This window comes from Macrotis lagotis, chromosome 4, assembly GCF_037893015.1.
Source record: "Macrotis lagotis isolate mMagLag1 chromosome 4, bilby.v1.9.chrom.fasta, whole genome shotgun sequence".
In the NCBI taxonomy this organism is placed as follows: domain Eukaryota; kingdom Metazoa; phylum Chordata; class Mammalia; order Peramelemorphia; family Peramelidae; genus Macrotis; species Macrotis lagotis.
Window position 1 is genome coordinate 166,993,053 of NC_133661.1, and position 19,125 is coordinate 167,012,177.

Genomic DNA, 19,125 nt, shown 5'->3' on the forward strand with positions numbered 1-19,125 from the left:
ATTTCCATTTTTAAGACACTTCAGGAATAAACCTCATCCTATTTTTCCTACCCAAGGCTGTTAAAACCAAGAATAAAGTGCTGACCTAGCCAGTGGTTCCAAGACATGAACCTGGGACCTCTGCTCTCCCATTTTAAAGTCTTATCCTCATAATCAATTACTATTTTAATGACAGTCCTGATAACATATGGTGAATTTAAAACATCTTCTGCAGAATAAGTAGCAAAGTTAAAGGTTTACTGTACTTGAGACTTAAGATTTAACTATTTAGCAATTTCTGTGAATTATTTAAAATACTTCCTCACTGCAATAAGCTTTGAATTTACATTAGAAATTAGGAGATCAATTAAGAAATCCACCATTGTCTCAAATGTCCATTACAAAATAAATAAAAACCACTGAATACTGGAAGAAGCCCTGTGCCTAACTACGACTCCAATCTGACCCTATGGCTATCAAAATTTAACTACATCTTACTTGAACTAAGATAAAGAGAAAGCCTGAAGCTTTCAGAATGATTCACAAAGTTGAAAAAGACAAAAAAAAGATAGCTGAATCAAGGCTCTGCAATTTATTGATAATTTACTTTTCATCTTGGGATTTGAAAAGTGGTTTTAGTGAAGGAAGTAGATAGTACAAATATAATTATCCCCGTTTTACAGATAAAGAGGCCCTTAAAGTAGAATTACTTACCCAGGGTCACACAGCAAATGTATCACAGGTGGAATCCTAAAACTAGGCTTCTAGACTTCAAGTACAGCATTGTTTTCTCTTTGCTATATTTTCTCAGAAAGCCTCAGTTTCTTCAACAATAAAATAAAAGGTTTTGACTAGATTTTTAAGGTCTTTTCTATTTTTAAAACTTAAGATGCTTGAATCTTATGTTCTGAAAGTAAAGAAATGGCTTCTCAGAATTCTCAGGTGTTATATGATCACAAATAATGATCCAAATTTTTAATATTTAATTCTTATATAAGAAAAATCTTTCAACTGGAACAGTATAGCACCATCTAGCTGACTACATAATACAAAATCTAAGTTTTGTGCATGTCTATACTTGACTGGTCCTAAAATGATTTTGTAAAATAACTTATTTTCACACTATCATAATAGATGAAAATTCTGGTGTAAGACTAACTAGTAGATTAGTAGGGTTATTAGTTTAACAAAATTCAATATGCTATCCTTTTTATTTTCTCAATTAATCCTGGTATAGAAGCAATTGTATTAAAATATTTTCTTATAGATTCCTAGAGATGGAAGTGTAGTATGTATTGAAGATGAAATGATATTTAATTTTGAGTAAATAGTGGCATACCTGAAATTTATGGAGTAGAAGCGTGGCAGAGTTAGGTGTTAGCAAATCTAACCTTTCCTTGAGGCATATCAATAACTCAACAAGGATTTATTAACCACTTGTTTTGTTCCAGACACTGCTACACTCTGAGGATGCAAAGGAAGGCAAAAGACAATCTTTGCTTTTAAGGAGTTAATGGGAGGGATATGCAACCAACTAGATACAAACTACTTGTCCAATTCCAATTTTTAAAGAATTATTTTCTTCAATGAATTCTTGTACCTCTTTTTTTTCCATTGGACCAAATCTGCTTTTTAAGAAGTTCTTTACTTTAGTGAATTTGTATGCCTCTTTTACCTTTAGGTCAGTTTTTAAGGTATTATTTCTTCAATATTTTTTGGTAAGTGATTTACCAAACTTAATTCTCTTCATAATTTCTTTCCTCATTTTCATTTCTCTACCCATTTTTTCTTCTACTCTTTTGTCATTCTTTAACTCTTCCATGAATGTTTGCTGAGTTTGTATCCAGTTTACAATTTCCTTTGAGGTTTTGTTATTTTTCATGTTCTGTACTTCTGAGTTTGTGACTTATAACAGACATATAGTACCAAAAATGAGATTTTATATTTGATTCTGGAAGTGATCAGGAACCATTGAAACTTTTTGTATATAATGGGTAACATGGTCAGAACTGGACTTTAGAAAGATCATTTGACAGCCAAATGGAACAGTAGGGCTAGAGTGGGAAGAGGCTTGGGGCATAGAGACCAATCAAAAAGCAATTGTTATTGTCTAGGTATAAGACAGGTAATGAGGACCGATACCAAGGTGGTAGCAATTTGAGAGGAGAAAAAAGGAAGAATATTCCAGAGATATTGCAAAAATGAAATTGATGGGCCATGGAATAGATTGGATATGGGGGTGGAGAAAGAAAGCAGAAGGAGCTTCGCATGGGGGATTGAATGGATTACTTCAAAAGTAATAGGGAAGATCTGATTGGAGAGGGTTTAGGAGGGAAAGATAATGAGTTAAGTTTTGGACAGTTTGAATTTATGATGTCTTTAGGACATGTAATTTGAGCTGTCCAATAAGAAGTTGAAGATATGATATACTACTGCTTCAAGAGAGAGAGATTAGCACTGGTCAAGTAGATCTGAGAAATCATCATTTGAATCTATGGGAGCTGAGATCTCTAAATCTGGTAGAGAGGGAGAAGAGAAGGTCCAGGACTAGAACACTTCTGGTGATGAGGAGCTCATAGGAAGTCAGGACAATTGAATTGTGGTGTGAGAGTCAATAGCTGCTGCCAATAGCTATAAACAGAACATCCTTTGAAGTTCTGATCCTATGACTTTTTAACAAGGTCTAGAAAACTTTCTCCAACCCAACCCAATAAACATTTATTAAGTGCCTACTATTTGTTTGGCACTGGCTTCCTCCAGCTCCATACTGAGGCATTTATCTTCGAGGCTGATCATTCAAACAGTTCTTAATCCAGCTAGTATCTTCCCTTATCTTTATATTTTACTCACCAGGACATCATGAGATACATTGTCAAATGCTTTGCTAAAATGCAAATACAATCTGTTTAGGCAACTCCCCAATCTACCAATCTACTACTTAAGTATAAGGAAAACCTAATTGTTCTTATCTCTTGTTATTGCCTAATCAAGAATTTCTACTTAACAACTCTGACAGACAACTTACTAGGTCCTATGAAACCTCTGAAAAAGCCTTACCTACTCAGAGGGTTGTTCTTCCCTTCCAACTCTCTTCTAGTCCCTAATCACATGCCACCTATTCAAAGCACTGCTTAAGACTCACCCCATCTATGACCAATTTCTAATGGTTTCAGGTATCTTAATCATCTTATTAGCAGATGGATAGGTAGGTATATGAATGAAGAGAGAGAGAGAGAGAGAGAAGAAGAAGAAGAAGAAGAAGAAGAAGAAGAAGAAGAAGAGAAGAGAAGAGAAGAGAAGAGAAGAGAAGAGAAGAGAAGAGAAGAGAAGAGAAGAGAAGAGAAGAGAAGAGAAGAGAAGAGAAGAGAAGAGAAGAGAAGAGAAGAGAAGAGATGACAGATTGGAGGAGGGTAGATCTGTATCCATCTAGGGGAATTCCTATGAGATAATTCCCTCTCCTGATACTTGTCTTAATACACACACACACACACACACACACACACACACACACACACACACACACACACAAAACTGAAGTAGGTTACAAAAAGAGTGCAGAACAGAGAACAGTAACCATATTTCTCTCGGGATCATATCCCCTTGAAAGCACCCAAAACTTGCAGAATCTCAGATCTGAAAAGAATAACATAAAAAAAACCTGAAGCTTTAAAAAAAAAAACCTGAAGCTTGTAGCAGTGCATCCCCATTCCCAGGTGAGTAGGGTCTAAAATCAAGAAGTTGACTGGAAAAATGAGCAAGCAACAAAAAAAGATTTTGACTATAAAAAGTTATTATGGTGGTAGGCAAGATCAAGACAAACTCAAAAGATGGCAACAATGTGAAATAGACTACAAATATGAATTTGTGCTTCTGCTGTCCCTTCATACATTGTCATTCGAGTTGCACTTTTTTCTCTAATAATGGATAAATGTTGTCCACATGATCTAGCCCAGTACTCTATACACCATCAACTCTTTCTCAATAAATGTTGCTGACAGTTTGAAGGTTTGGGTCATCACTTTGAATTATAGTGCCATCTACTGGTACAAATTTCACAGTCTAGACACTACCTTTTTGACTTTGATAAGTCCATAAAAGATACTATTTGCATATAGCCTCTTGTCTGAGGAGGACACCCAGTGGCTCCCTTTTCTCTTAGTATATCCATATGCATCTTCATGAGTACAAAAATGCTTGTTTCTGATTTGGATCAAGAATAAGATCAACATTGAGGCTGAACCAATTCCTTTGGAATTTTTGTTTGATTTCCTGAGCTCCTTAGGCCATGATTATTTAATGCTGAAAGGAGGGGAATTGGAAGCAATCATTCCTGGTTTCCATTTTGACCTCCTGTGAACTCATTTTTTAAGATAATTTTTAGAAAATGGGAGAAAATTGTGTTCTGTGTTCTGCATCTGCCTAATAATGTGGATTTCTCTTTCTGTTTGGCTAAATTCCTTTCACTGACAGATTGGAAACTGGGGTACAAGTTCAATAAAATGTTCAAATGTTTACAGAGTAGTTCTAGTGTAATTTCAGTTTGCCAGAGATCTTTTTTTCTACTCTGAGACTCAGCTCTTCCTTATGTCAGATAGAATTTTATTGCAGCTTCAATTGGTATCTTGGTATGAAAAGGAATTTGGTAAAATACATTTTCTGTTAAAGGTGCTGGAATATATGAAATACCTAAGGTCTCATCCATCCCTCAAGGATAGCCTATAACTTTCAGCAAAGCATTAGAGAATTTTCCAAATCCAACCCAACAAGCATTATTATTGTCTACTGTTCATGACATTAAGTTCCTCTAGCTTGATATTGAGCCATTATGAATTAGATGTAAATGAGAGTATTTTTTAAAGAAAAGATTATTGAAAACCTATCAGCAACTGGTAATATTTTATACTGCTAGAAATATTAGAGACAGTAGAGTAAAATGAAAAAGAGCTCCAGAAATGGGTTTAAATCTTGCCTCTATCACTACTTGTTTTGAATAGTCACTTAAATTCTCTGGACCTCAGTTTCCTTATCTATAATGAAGAGACTGTACTTCATGGTCTAAAAAGGTCCTTCCAAAACTGTATATAGATATATGTCCTATGAATTCAGATAATCTTTTTAAAATTTGGTCTAGACCTGTAGTTTTATTGGTAGCATAAGAAGTATTAGGGCATAGTTAATAGAAAGTCAGCCTCAAAGTCAAGTCTTGATTTCAAATCAGTGATTGTGCTGTTCTCGGTTAGTCATTCTCTCAGTGAAGGGTGGTTATTCATTGAAGCTCTCTATAGAAATGAAATGACAGAGAATCAGGGAAGACATATAAACTGCTACAAAGTGAGAGAGTATATTATATGTGTGTGTGTGATATACATGCACACATAAAAAATATTTTTTGATGTTGAGTCATTTCAGCCATGGTTGACTTGGACCCCATTTGGAATTTTCTTGGCAAAGATACTGGAGTCTTTTCCCTTTTCTTCTCCAGTTCATTTTTTTAGGTTTTTTTTTTTTGCAAGGCAATGGAGTTAAGTGGTTTGCCCAAGACCACACAGCTAGGTAATTATTAAGTGTCTGAGGTAGGATTTGAACTCAGGTACTCCTGATTCCTGGTCTGGCTTTCTATCACTGCACCATCTAGGCTGACCTATATAAAAAATATGCAGCTGCAGAAAAACATCTTCATATATAGAAAGACTACAGCAGTAAATGAAAAGAACATTAATAAGTTTCTGAGCAATGATGTTATTATAATGTACAAACTTGACTTTGGAGACTTGAAGAGAAAATATACCTGGGGAACATCATGGAAGAAGTAGAGAAATATGGATGTGGGAACAACCATCAGACATGGTTGTTTCATTGATTGGTTTTGCTGAATTGTTTAGTTTGGTTTAACATTTTCCTTTAAAGAGGATGTGATGGGAGATAAAGTGGGTTGAGATGATTGTAATGTAAAAACAAAAGACATCAATAAAACGAAACAAGATAAAATGCTCCCCCAAGCTCTTTCATTTAAGGTCTTTTCTTTCCACCCCAGTGAAAAGAACCATCTCAGTGGATAAAAGAGCGGGCGCACAAATAGCAGCCCCTCTTTTGCCAATCTGCAAATCAAGAGGACAGTTCTCGGTTCTGAAATGGAAGCCTGCTTTGTATTGCAGGTGATCATTAGTGACCCAGCAGATGCCCCAGCCGCATCTCTAACCCACAGACAGATCTCAGCTGCGCCGAGAGCCTCATCGCAGCCTACTGAGAGGTGAACTCCAAACTTGTCACTGCTTTTGTGCGCCCTCTTAATCTTCCTGTTTATTCTGTGCTTCATTAAAGTCAATCTCTGCCGGACAGACTGTCACTCAAGCTTGGCCCATCCCGCTGGCTGCTCTCTCCAGAGAGCTTCCGTCATCCTGAGCACCGGTCTGCTGGCTGAGCACAAGACTGGAGGAAGCACCCTTAGGAAGGTAAATAAATTCCGGAGAACTGTTTTCGGAATAGTGGCTTGAGAAGATTTAATGAATATGCGCATTAAAGCCAAAGCTTCAGCTCCTACTCTTGGAAAATTAGTTGGATAAATATTTCTCTTAGCGGGTGCTATTCCATTTATTTGACTAGCATCCGTCCCTGACACCCTCCTCAAGACTCAAAATTTTTAAATGCAATTCCTGCAATGGATAAGGCATTGCACTTGGGTTTGGTGATAGGAAGTTCTCTAGAACACAGTCTTTGACCTTGGAGATTTATAAACCAGTTGGAAAGGAAAGACAGATGAATAAAGCATTGTTTCAAGTCTTATTTCCAAAGTTAATAAGAAAGAATATATGAGATTTTATAATTTATGAGTTACTCTTTCACAAGTAGGAGTTGTTAGTTGAGGACTTCTGTCTACAACCAACAAGCATTTATTAAATGTCCACTCTACACCAGATTCTATGTTAGGCTCTGGAAATTAAAAAAAAAGTTAAATGATTCCCTGCTCTCAAAGATCTCACTTTCTATCAGGGAGACAATATGTTTACCTATAAGAATGCTCTTATATCTGTAAGAGGGATAGTCCATATCCTTAGCCACAGTAATTACAGAAGACCCTGGTCTCAAATGAATCAATCAACCAATCACCCTATTTCACCTAAAGTAACTTCCTTAATTAGGTGAGAATACTTCTATTGAATAAATCTATCCATCAAAGTCATTTTCAACTAAGTGAGAGAAATCCTTGGTCAGTTTGGAAAGAATGAAAGCTATTGGATGAGGTGAAATAATTATGACCAGGAAGTCTATCAGGACTGACTCAGGAGACTCAGTCATGTCTTTTGGGTTGGGGCTAAATTAACAAAACATTTAGGGACCCAGTATTGGAGCATTGAACTAATAGTTCAAACTGAGCCCCTTAGAGGTAATTTCTTGGGAGTATAAAGGACTAGAGCCTCTCTTCACCTCCAACTGGAGAATGACCTTCTGAATTTTGAAGGGTTAGATGATTCAAACTTCTCATCAATGTCCCCAGAACAGCAGTGACCAGTGGAAATATCTGCATTGTGAGCCAAAGAAGACCTGAATTCAAATCTGAACTCAAACATTTATTAGCTGCATAAACCTGGGCAAGTCACTTAACTTTGCCTCAGTTTCCTCAAAATGAGAAGGAAAAAGCACCTTTAGGATTGTACCAGAAACCCAACAAAAAGTTACATCATACCCATGGGAAACATTATGGGAGTCCCATAAAAGGAAGAAAAGGACTTGCAGGAATTGTGATTTATCCTCTTTGCCACATGTACTGTCTAAACTTGCATCTACTTTCTACTGTACTTCAATTATTCTTCTGGGAGAGTATGTGCCATCTTCTGGAGAAATATTTTTATAGAGAGACCCATTTGCTGTGAGGCAAGAGTTGTTCTCTCACCTACAACATGACGGTATTGCTATAAGACTCAAAAAAACAGGCAGAATAGCTGTCTTTAGCCTTATTCCCATACCCTTTCCTCCAAAAAAAGGAGACTCAGTTCTACCAGAAAAAGGAAGTTGGGGGCCAGAGGCCTCTTTGCTTTCCTAAGACAGAGGCTAGCAGTCTAATATCTGTCTTTTACCTAGATATATATTATTCTAGAGGATATGATTAGGTTCAATATAGCTTCTGATCCCTGGTGGTGATGGTGGGGAGAACCCCAAGCTTTATATGGAAGGCTTGATGTCCCTTTCTACCAAATACTGGTTCCATAATGAATACAAATATAGCAACCCATTTATTCAAATCGATAGCAAAACAGAAATTAGAGGTGTACATAGGAGAATATATACTAGACAATTCAGAAGGAAAGAACTCTCTCATTGGGAGTGAGGTAACTTAGCTCAACCAAGCGAGAGTCCCAGATCTCACCCAAGGGAAAACTCCTTAAAGTCTATAGTGTATCAAGCTAGAGATACAGACATGATAAAGAGGAATGATTCCTCTGATATCACTCTTCCCAGAGTCTTTTCCCTCAGCAACTTAAAGTGGGTTTCCCCTTTCCCATCTTCCCTCTCAAAGCTAGAAGCTGAGAGGAAGCTCTCAAAGTAACATGACTGAAGAATCCCCAAGAAGATGGAAGATTGCAGCCCTCCTGTTCCTGCTAACTCTGCTCACTCAGCAGGTTATCACCAAGAGAGAATCACACCAATGGGCCTTGGAACAGGAGTTTCATTTCCCTGCCATTTGTTCATATCAATTTTTAGTAACTATCTGCTTCTAAAGGCTAAGTAAAGCAATCAGAAAAATCTATGTCAATTGATAATCATTGAAGGTGAACATGTCAGTGAAAGATCATGAGCTCTGGCATTGGAAAACCACCCTCCAAGGTCTTCTAGAACCCTGAAGGGAGAAGAAGCTCTTTGAATTCTGAAATCCAAACGTATGATTAAGAGTAGGAGTTGGTAGAAGAGCCCAGAGTACATGTTATACATGAAAACATATATGCTTTACCCACTTACTTGAGCACTAGCATACCTTCATCTTTGATATTGTTCCTGGACACTCCTGGAACTTGGGAAATAGAGTTGGCAGCTAATTTGACATTATTACTACAGAAACTCCAGGAGTTTATAATAGACTAAGGCTTGTTCTTTCTTTTTTCTTTTTTCTTTTTGGTGAGGCAATGGGGCTAAATGACTTGCCCAGGATCATATGGTCAAGTGTCTGAGGTCAGATTTCAATTCAAGTTTTCCTGACTACAGGTCCAATGCTCTATCCACTGTACCATCTAGCTGTCCAGAGACCAAGGCCTCTTAACTTCAGGCACATAGATTTATATTTGTCTAAACATTTTTTTGATAACTCTATTTTAACATGATTGATCTCTTTTGCAATATTAAATATTTTATGCAATTAAAAATATTCTTCTGAGGGGCGGCTAGCTGGCATGGTAGATAGAGTATGGGCCCTGGAGTCAGGAGTACCTGAGTTCAAATCCAGTCTCAGACACTTAATAATTACCTAGCTGTGTGGCCTTGGGCAAGCCACTTAACCCCATTTGCCTTGCAGAAACCTAAAAAAAAAAATCTAAAAAAAATTCTTCTGAGAAGGGAACAGAGACCAACGGGGTCTATTACACAAAAAAAGTTAAGAATCCTTAACTGTAAAAATTTCCTTGTCACCCTCTGCTCCACTGGATGTAGAAATATGGTGGGTGAAAAAGGCTTGCCTTTTGTGGCAGAGTACTATATTTGAAAGTGATGGCATCGAGTCCTGCTTCTAGTCTATAAGAAAGTGATAAGATTCCATGCCAACCCTGGCAGTCTCTTATAATTTAGGATTGGTAGCACTGGATAGTTATGCAAAACAAGGTAGGATTTCCTAGTACTTGAGGGATAGTGGGTTAAGTAAATTCCTCTAGATAAATTGAATATTTTGGAGTTAGATTCCATTGAGAATTAGATCAGCAGAAAAAAAACCCTACCAGTAATTTCCCAGATATTAAATGCTGCAGATCTATCTACTCCAAAAAAGTTATCCTAGTGAAAACTGCAAAGAAATGGTTCAGAATAGTTATAATGCTCCATAGTTTCCAATTCAAAGATGCTTTTTAAAAAGGAGCATCTTAACATCTCAGTTCATTTGAGGGGAAAAAAAGAGGGAACATCTTTTTCTAACCCACATAACAAATGTGGTTTAAAATCTTTGAATTGGAAAGTTAACTGATTAAGCCAGAAAGTTTTTCTCCCCAGATTGCAAACCTTGGCTCCCTCTAGTGTTTCTAACCCAGACTTGTTTCTGAAAGAAAATGTTTCTGGAAGTTTCTGTCACATTGAGGATTCTTCACATACATGAAACTATTGCTTCAAGCCTGGGTAGGGTATCAACTGTGGTTTGCCAAGATTATTTGTCACTGGAGAAAGCAGACTTAGTCATTTCTACTCATAAGGACAACAGACATTGTCAGACTAATCTTCATAGATTTGATTGAATTTGAAGGGACTCTTAGAGGTCAAAGCTCCCCATTTTGTGGGAAAAAAAAGAAGCTGAAGGTCAGAGAAAATGATGATTTGCTTTCAACATGTGAACCTCAGAGCCCAGATTCCTCATTTTACAAATGAACAAATTGAATCCTGGAGAGGATAAGGACTGGACCAGTGACACACAAATAATAATAACTCCCAAACCAGTGTGCTCTCTACTATATCACATCTTTTTCTTATGAAAGTAATAACCAATAAAAGCCTCCTGTAGTGACTGTTTCAAATTTAAGTTCAGATTAAAGACAATTCTCCTTTTGAAAGCAATAACCAATAAGGGGGTCCTATTGTATATTGTTTCAAGTTTAAACTCAGATTAAAGACAATTAGAATAATTGTCACTTGGTGGCACAATTTTATGGGAGGAGTTTTATACATGATGCTTCTTTCTCCTGGGATGGGAAAAGATGGGGACCCATGGTTAGTAGTGAAATGCCTATGTATACCTTCTTATAACTTCCTTGCATGAATAAATATATTTTATTATTTATTATTGTATATAATTTTATTATTATACATAAATAAAATAACATAAATTATTTATTATAATAACATTATTCAATACATCATAGTTTGGCTAAAATGTATATGGCTATGCCTTAATATCCTGAGTCTGACTAGCACACTTTTATCCTTTCCCAGCAGGAATCTTTTTGATCACTTAAACTAATCTCCCAGTTAGCCTTTACATATGCCATTCTCACTCCTACTTTTGAGCCTTCAATTTTTTTCCTTTTTTTTTTAACCAATGCTTTCCATCTATTAAAATCTTACTTCTTTTTCAAGACACAGATCAAAGTGGCACAGTAGATAAAATGCTAGATCTGAAGACAAGAGGATCTGAGTTCAAATGTGACATTTGATACTTATGAGCTGTGCGACCCATGTCACAAAACCTTCAGACTGTTTCCCTTCCCAAAAAAATGGAAATAATAATAGCACCTATTTCACAGGATTGTTATGAGGATCAGATAAAATAACATATGCAAAATGTTTTGCAATTTTAAAGTACCATAAACTACTAGTTATTATTAGTTATTAATATGTCTATGAAGCCTTTCCTAAAACCTTCAACCTATGGGGGTGGCTAGGTAGCACAGTGCATCAGCCCTGGAGTCAGGAGGACCTGAGTTCAAATTTGACCTCAGCACTTAATAATTACTGTGACCTTAGGCAAGTCACTTAACCCCATTGCCTTGCCAAAAAAACCCTAAAAACTAAAAAAAAATTTCAACCTACACTGAACTGTTCCTTTTCTCAGAATAATATTATATTACTTTTCTAAGTGATACAATTTTCCCACTATTGTAAATACTGCATACATTTGTTGTTTAGTCACTTTTCAATTCTGTCCAATTCTCCATGACCCCATTTAGGGTTTGTTTGTTTTTTTGATCAAAGATCAGTAGTTTGCCATTTTTTTCTCCAGCTCATTTTATAGATGAAGGAACTGAGACAAATTAGGTTAAATGATCTGTCCAAGGTCACATAGTAAGAATCTGCAACTTTGTTCCTCAAGCAACACTATAAGTCCCTCAACATCCTTTACCATTGTCTTAAGCTTCTTTTGTATTACTCAGAGTCACTAAGACTGAATGAAGGTCTCAGTGTGGTATAGTGGAAAGAACACTGGACTAAAAAGAATGGAAGCTTCTTGAAAGCAGGGGCAGTCATCCTTTTTTTTATCTTCATTGTCCAACACAGTAAATTTTTGCTCTTTCATAAAAAAACAAAGCAGACAAACTACTAAACTAAGGAGCTGGAAAGATTGGGTTGGAGTCTTGGTTTTGCTACTTAATAGCCATGTGACATCAGGCAAGTTACTGTTTCTCTTTTAAAAATGGGGATAATAATGTATATCTTATAGGACGGTTGAGAGGAATAAATAAGATTTGTGAATATAAAATACTAAATAAATGAAAGGAAACTCCATAAGGATAGGAAACTTTTCTTATTATTTTTCTTTTAGTGTTTAGCTATTTTTAAAAAGCTACATAGTAAATATTCAGTAAATATTTATTGAATAAGAGACATTAAGGATAATCTGATCAAAACCCTTTTACTTTAAAGATGAATAATCTGAGACCTAGAGAGGTTTAAATGACTTTCACAAAGTCATATTGTTTTTTTTTTTGCAAGGCAAATGGGGTTAAGTGGCTTGCCCAAGGCCACACAGCTAGGTAATTATTAAGTGTCTGAGACCGGATTTGAACCCAGGTACTCCTGACTCCAAGGCAGGTGTTTTATCCACTACGACACCTAGCCGCCCCCACTACGCCACCTAGCCGCCCCACAAAGTCATATTGTTAATGGTAGTATTGGGACCTAGAACCAAGGTCTACAATTGGCAAGAAATCACACAGTTTCTCCTCAATTTTTATTAGTAAACTTCAAAAGAATCAGCACAAATATTTTTCCTATCTCAGTGATCTTGTTATAGATAATATCAATACTGTATAGTATGATATATAGATAATATCAATATAAACTTAATTACACCCAAGATAGACCAAGAGCAAATGACTATTATTCTCTTTTAGATGTGGAGATGAGGCTTGGTCCAGTGAGTGTATTTATATAAGACCTCATAAAAAATTAAGGATGTCAATTTCCCCAATATTCAAGTTTTCACTCCCCCTCCCTCAATTTTATTTCTTCAATGATTTCCTTGGCAACTTCACCATCTTTAAATTCCAGTAAATTTCTGCAAATATTAGGAGAAGTTTACTTTCCACCTCAGCAATCACTTCTAGATGACATTTAAAACCCTCTCCACTTTGACTCCTACCTACTTTTCCAGGTTTTTAAAATATTGCAATACTGGGGTGGCTAGGTGGCACAGTGGATAAAGCACCGGCCCTGGAGTCAGGAGAGTACCTTGGTTCAAATCCGGTCTCAGACACTTAATAATTACCTAGCCATGTGGCCTTGGGTAAGCCACTTAACCCCAATGCCTTGCAAAAACCTAAAAAAAAATATTGCAATACTTCACTATTGTCTATTCCAATCAAATTGTGCCCCCCCCAATGACATTTCATTCTTCATGTCTGAAGTATATTCCTTCCTCATCTGTGCCTCTAAGAATCCCTAGGTTCCTTCAAATTGTTGCTTATATATGAGAGTTTTCTTGATTTTCATTGTTATTAGTGCTTGCTCCTCTGGAAATTACTTTCTATAGCTTTATATTTTTTTTCAGTTTATAAACATACTATTTCCCCCTCCAGATAACCATAATAGAAAACTCTGAAAATACAAGGACTTGTTTACTTTTGTCTATATCTTTGGTTTAGCATGATACTTTGTTCACAAAAGTTGCTTAATATTTGTTTGCAGAAGATAAAGTAATTTGAATTTTAGGTATCACATATAAAATCTGACACTTTAATGATTACTTTCTGAGTCTTCCCCATTGTCTATCCATAACTTTTGATTTGGCATAATTTGACTTCTCATTTCTTTCTGGGTTGTTTTCCTACCTTCACTTTTGTCTTTAATTTGGATAATCTTGAATAAGAATCATTCCTCAAGACTAGAATATACCTTCCAAACAACAAGCATCCTTTTACCCCTGATTTCCTCTCAAATTTCTATACCTGAAGGAATCTTCTTAGAATAGTCTCATCTGTTCCAAGTATTCATGTGTCTTTTTTCCCAGGCTAACCCAGGTATCTTCATATTCCTAAATCCTGAATATAAGATGGCAAAAATATACTTCTCAGTTTCCTTTCTCCTCCTCCCCTAAGGGGCCAAGATACATCTAAAGATGCAGGTTTGTCTAATGAGCAAGTGGAGTCAATGGAATGGGCTTAGGGAAATGGGGAGCAATCTCCTAAATATATCTCCCTTCATTCTGTCATGTTATTTGAAATTCTAATACTAGAATTCCTTTGAGTTTTGATGGTTTATCAATCTTCAGGAATTCTATTAAAAGAGAAATACTCCTGGGATGTGTAATACTCTAAATTCTTATGAACCAACACTTTATTAGTGATGAATTTAGCAGTTCATTGAGCATTAGGTGAATGTGAAACAGATTAGAGACAATAGTGGACCAAAGTGGAGGCATTAAAAGAAGTGTTTGTCACAGCTTCTGTTATGCCTGTAGCCATGTACTTAAAGAAGTACAGTCAGAGAGGAAAAGGTGATTCTATCCTGAGCAAACAACTGTCTGAAAAGAAATCTTATAGGATCAATATGCCTCTCCTGAGAGTATAATTGTAATAATCATCTTTGATATTTAAGTTATTTTTGGCAAAGCATTTCATAGACATCATCTCATTTGACTCTCACAACAATTCAATAAAGTATCACACATTATACAGATGAATAAACTGAGGCTTTAAGAGGTTGTGACTTGACAGTCACACAACTGATGATGTTTGTCCTTTGTTCTTGAAGAAGATCATGTTATCAGGGAGGTGATGCCACAAGAAGCACATGAATTGAATTTGAGTGAGGGGAGCTGTGCTAAGTCACAAGTCTCACTTTTTCCTCTGGAGTCATGTGGATCCAGTGGCCAGATATGAATCAGGACAACTGGAGATGACCCTGGATGAGAGGCAGTCAGGGTTAAGTGACTTGCCCAAGGTCACACAGCTAGTGAGTATCAAGTGTCTGAGGCTGGATTCACTCCTGTCCTTCCAATTCCCAAGTCCAGTGCTCTGTCCACTGCATGATGTAGAAATTACTGGAAGCATCACTTGAAACCAGGTTTCTTGATTTCAGGTCCATCATTCCATCTACTATACTAATCCCTTAACTTTTTTACGTTTTTTTACTTTTACTTTTTTTTTTACTACTTAATTACTCCCTTAATCATTTTTCTAATCTTTGAAAAGAGAACATTTATTGAGTGTCTTCTGTATGTTAGGTTTAAGGAAAGCAGGCTCAAATTAATATCCTGCTATCATTGCACAAACATAAAAATTACTTTTTGTAATTTAATAAAAATATGAGAATGCAAGATTATCTTCCCAAACTATCTTATCAAACATTAACTCATTCAAGCCATCCTTGGTATTACTATTACTATTATTATTATTATTACTACTACTAATTATCTTGAAGGTGGCATGTCACATTTTTAAAAATCATTCTCTCTCATCACCCCTGTAAAGCTAAATATTTGGGTTTTTTTTTTTAGTTTTTGCACAAATGGGGTTAAGTGGCTTGCCCAAGGCCACACAGCTAGGTAATTATTAAGTGTCTGAGACCAGATTTGAACTCAGGTACTCCAGGGCTGGTGTTCTATCCATTGCGCCCCCTAGCCACCCCTTAAAGCTAAATATTTGTTATCCACATTTATATCCTTAAGTGTAAGTAGGGATAGGAACTCAATATGTGATTTTATTGATATAGGAAATGAACAGATGAAGAAATTCCCTTTAACAATGCATGTTAGCATCTCTTCTGTAACTTCTTAGTCTTAGTAGACTAGAACAGTGGGAGATTGTGATTTGCCCAAGGTCACAGAAGTAGTAGGGCACCTAGGTGACACAGTGGATAGTGTGCTGGATCCTAAATTTCAGCCTCACACACATACTAGCTGTGTGACCCTAATGCTTTCAGTTTCCTCATTTGTAAAAAATGAATTGGAGAAGGAAATGGCAAATCATTCTAGTACCTTTGCCAATAAAATCCCTAAAGGAGTCAGAAAGACTTAGACACAAATGAAACAACTGAACAACAACAGAAATAGTATGCAGAAGAAGGATTTGAATCCAAGTCTCCTCCCCCCTCCCCCCCACTTCTGTTCCTTTCCACTTCCTACCTCCCTACCCCAATTAAATTTGTATTCTTAAAGCATGATACTTGTTATGGTGAGAGATGGGTAAGTTTAGAGTACCCATGCCAGGTACCCTACCTGTAGAAGAGCATTCCAAGCTTGTATTGGTCTGATCATCTAGTCAAGCACTGTAACTTGTCTCTAACATAGTGATGTCATTTTGTTCTTCTTCAATAATGAAGGACAAGAACCAATCTTGGTGATATGACGATTTCATTTTTCCAATCATTTCAAGGTTTATGTCATTTCTTGTTTGACACTTTTGTTCAAGTTGGGAATTGATGGGGGGAGGTTTATGACAAGCAGCATGTTAGCAAATAATGTGCTATGAAGGTCTCTGCTGAGTTTGTTTCACTGTCCAGGAATCTTATCTTTCTGAAAATGGCAAATGGAAATCACACTTCTTAATGCTTTTGTAATGTTTGCCTTCTGGAATGCATTAATTTTTTTCCCAGCCCTATTATATGTCATAATCACACTCAGATTATTGCACTATTTTGGTTGTCATTATCATTATTATTACTATTATTTAACATTATCTAAAGCACTCACAGAATGCAACAGAGAGAGAAGGCTGCTGGGGTTTGTCCTCAGCCATCTGCAATGGCCAGTCTGGCTGTTATTAGAAGAGATGAAATTCAGCTCTCATTAGTCCAGCAGACTCATTTTAATGGAAGTCCCAAGAGTTTTAATTTAAAAAAAAGAGAGACAAAAAAAAACAACAACCCCCCCCCCAAGTCTGAATGATGTCTGAGGGGCTAATTATACAGTCCTCCCTTTCAGTTTTGCCTAAGTAAGGACTGTGCATCAGGGCCCTGAGTAAGCATAATTGAGAATTAATGTGTTCTGCTGCCTGGAGGTAGGGAAGGAAATAAGGCTGAGGAAGTTGCCTTAAAGAAAAAAAAGGACTTTATAATGTATACAACTGAGGTAACACACATCTGGATGTTTGCAACTATATTCTTTTATTTCTAATTAATTTTTTTAATTAACAAAAGTCTATTTTTCCTTCCCTTATCCCCTCATAGAAAAAGAAAACAAAACATAACTGCTGCAACAAATATTGAGAATCAAGTAAAATGAATTCCCTTGTTGACTGCATACAAAAAGTACATCTTTTTTCTAAACTCAAAGTCCATCACCTGTCAGGAGATGAATATAATGCCTCATCCTTCACCTTCTGAAATTATGGTTGGTCTTTGTGTTGATTGGAAATACTTATTTCTTTCAAAGTTTTATAATGTTATTTTACAATATTGTATATTTATTTATTGTATAAATTGTATTGTATAAATATTGTATAAATTATTGTCTTGGTTCTGCTCATTTCACTCTAAATCAACCAAATTCACCCAGTTCATCTAAATCTTCCCAGTTTTGTCAGAAACTGTCACTTTCATCATTGCTTATATAGCACAACAGTAATTTATTGCATTCACATAGCATAATTTGTTCAGTCTTTCCCCAATTGTTGGGCATTCCTTGGTTTCCAGCTCTTTTTCACTACATAAGAGCTACTATAAATATTTTTATATACATAAGTCCTTTTACTCTTGCTTTCTTTATTAGGTCTATGGAGTTCTATTTCCTAACCTTTTTGGTTTAGTGAGTCTAGAGCCTAGATAAGACCAAGCTGTATCCACCTACCCTTGCTTGGAGGAGAATTTTTTTTTAGACCAGAACTTTGTTCAGTAAAGAAAACTTCTAACTAAAAGATCTGCCGATGTAGATCAGCACCTGCTTTGCAATTTATAAAAGAGGTTACGTGACTTACCAGAATGTGCCAAAGGTGAGACTTGAATGAGTTTTTCCTGAATTCAAGGTCAGCTCTCCATCCACTGTGCCATGTTACCTCTCACTCTTTAATTTATATCTCAGTAAAAATACAACTCAGTAAAATATGCAAAAAAGTATAGCTCTTCTTGTAGAGGCAAAGAATTGGAATTAAAGGGATGCCCATCAATTGGGGAATGGCTGAACAAGTTATGGTACATGAATACTAAGGAATACTATTGTTCTATAAGAAACCATAAATGGTCAGACTCCAGAGAAGCATGGGAAAAAATTACAGGAACTGATGCTGAGGAAAGGAAGCAGAATCAAGAGAACATTCTACACATTAACAACAACATTGTGAGATGATCAACTTTGATGGAAGCAGTTCCTCTCAGCAGTTCAGAGGGGCTGGCACAACCCTGGGAGACTGTTATGGACAATGCTATCCACATCCAGAGGAAAACAAAAACCCTATAGAATCTGAATAACACTACATTCATATTTTAAAACTTTCTCATGTTTTTCTTTACTAACATAGTTTTCTTTTTTCCCTTAATCCTCTTACAGAAAATGACTAATCTGTAAACATGTTGAAAACAAATATGTATGTACTTCACCTGACTGCTGCTGAGGGGAGGGGGTTGGGAAGGCAGGATGAAAGAAATTATGAAATTTAAAAATATGCACATGCATGTAGATGAATGTTGAAAAAGTTTCATAACATGTAATTGGAAAAATAAAATAAAATATCAATTGAAAAAAATTCTGCCCAGGAGAAAGTACTTAGGCACAAAGTTGTTCTCCTTAACTATTTGCAGAACTGGATCCAGATATCTAGAGTGCAATGGTTAGGAACTACCTCCAGCTGCTCTTCCATTGGCTGCTGAGCCTAGATCCAACTTTAGATTCACTCTCCTGACAGAGGACCTGCCGTCCAGTCCATTCCCCTCATTTTATAGATAAGAAAACTGAGGCTAAGAGAGGTGAAGTCACTGTGCGGGGCAATATAGTTGGTAGGTAGCTGAGATGGCTTCCTCAGTCATTTTTGGAATAGCTTCATGGGTGTAACATCATGTGGGAATCACACGTACAGTTTCAGGATCAGAAAA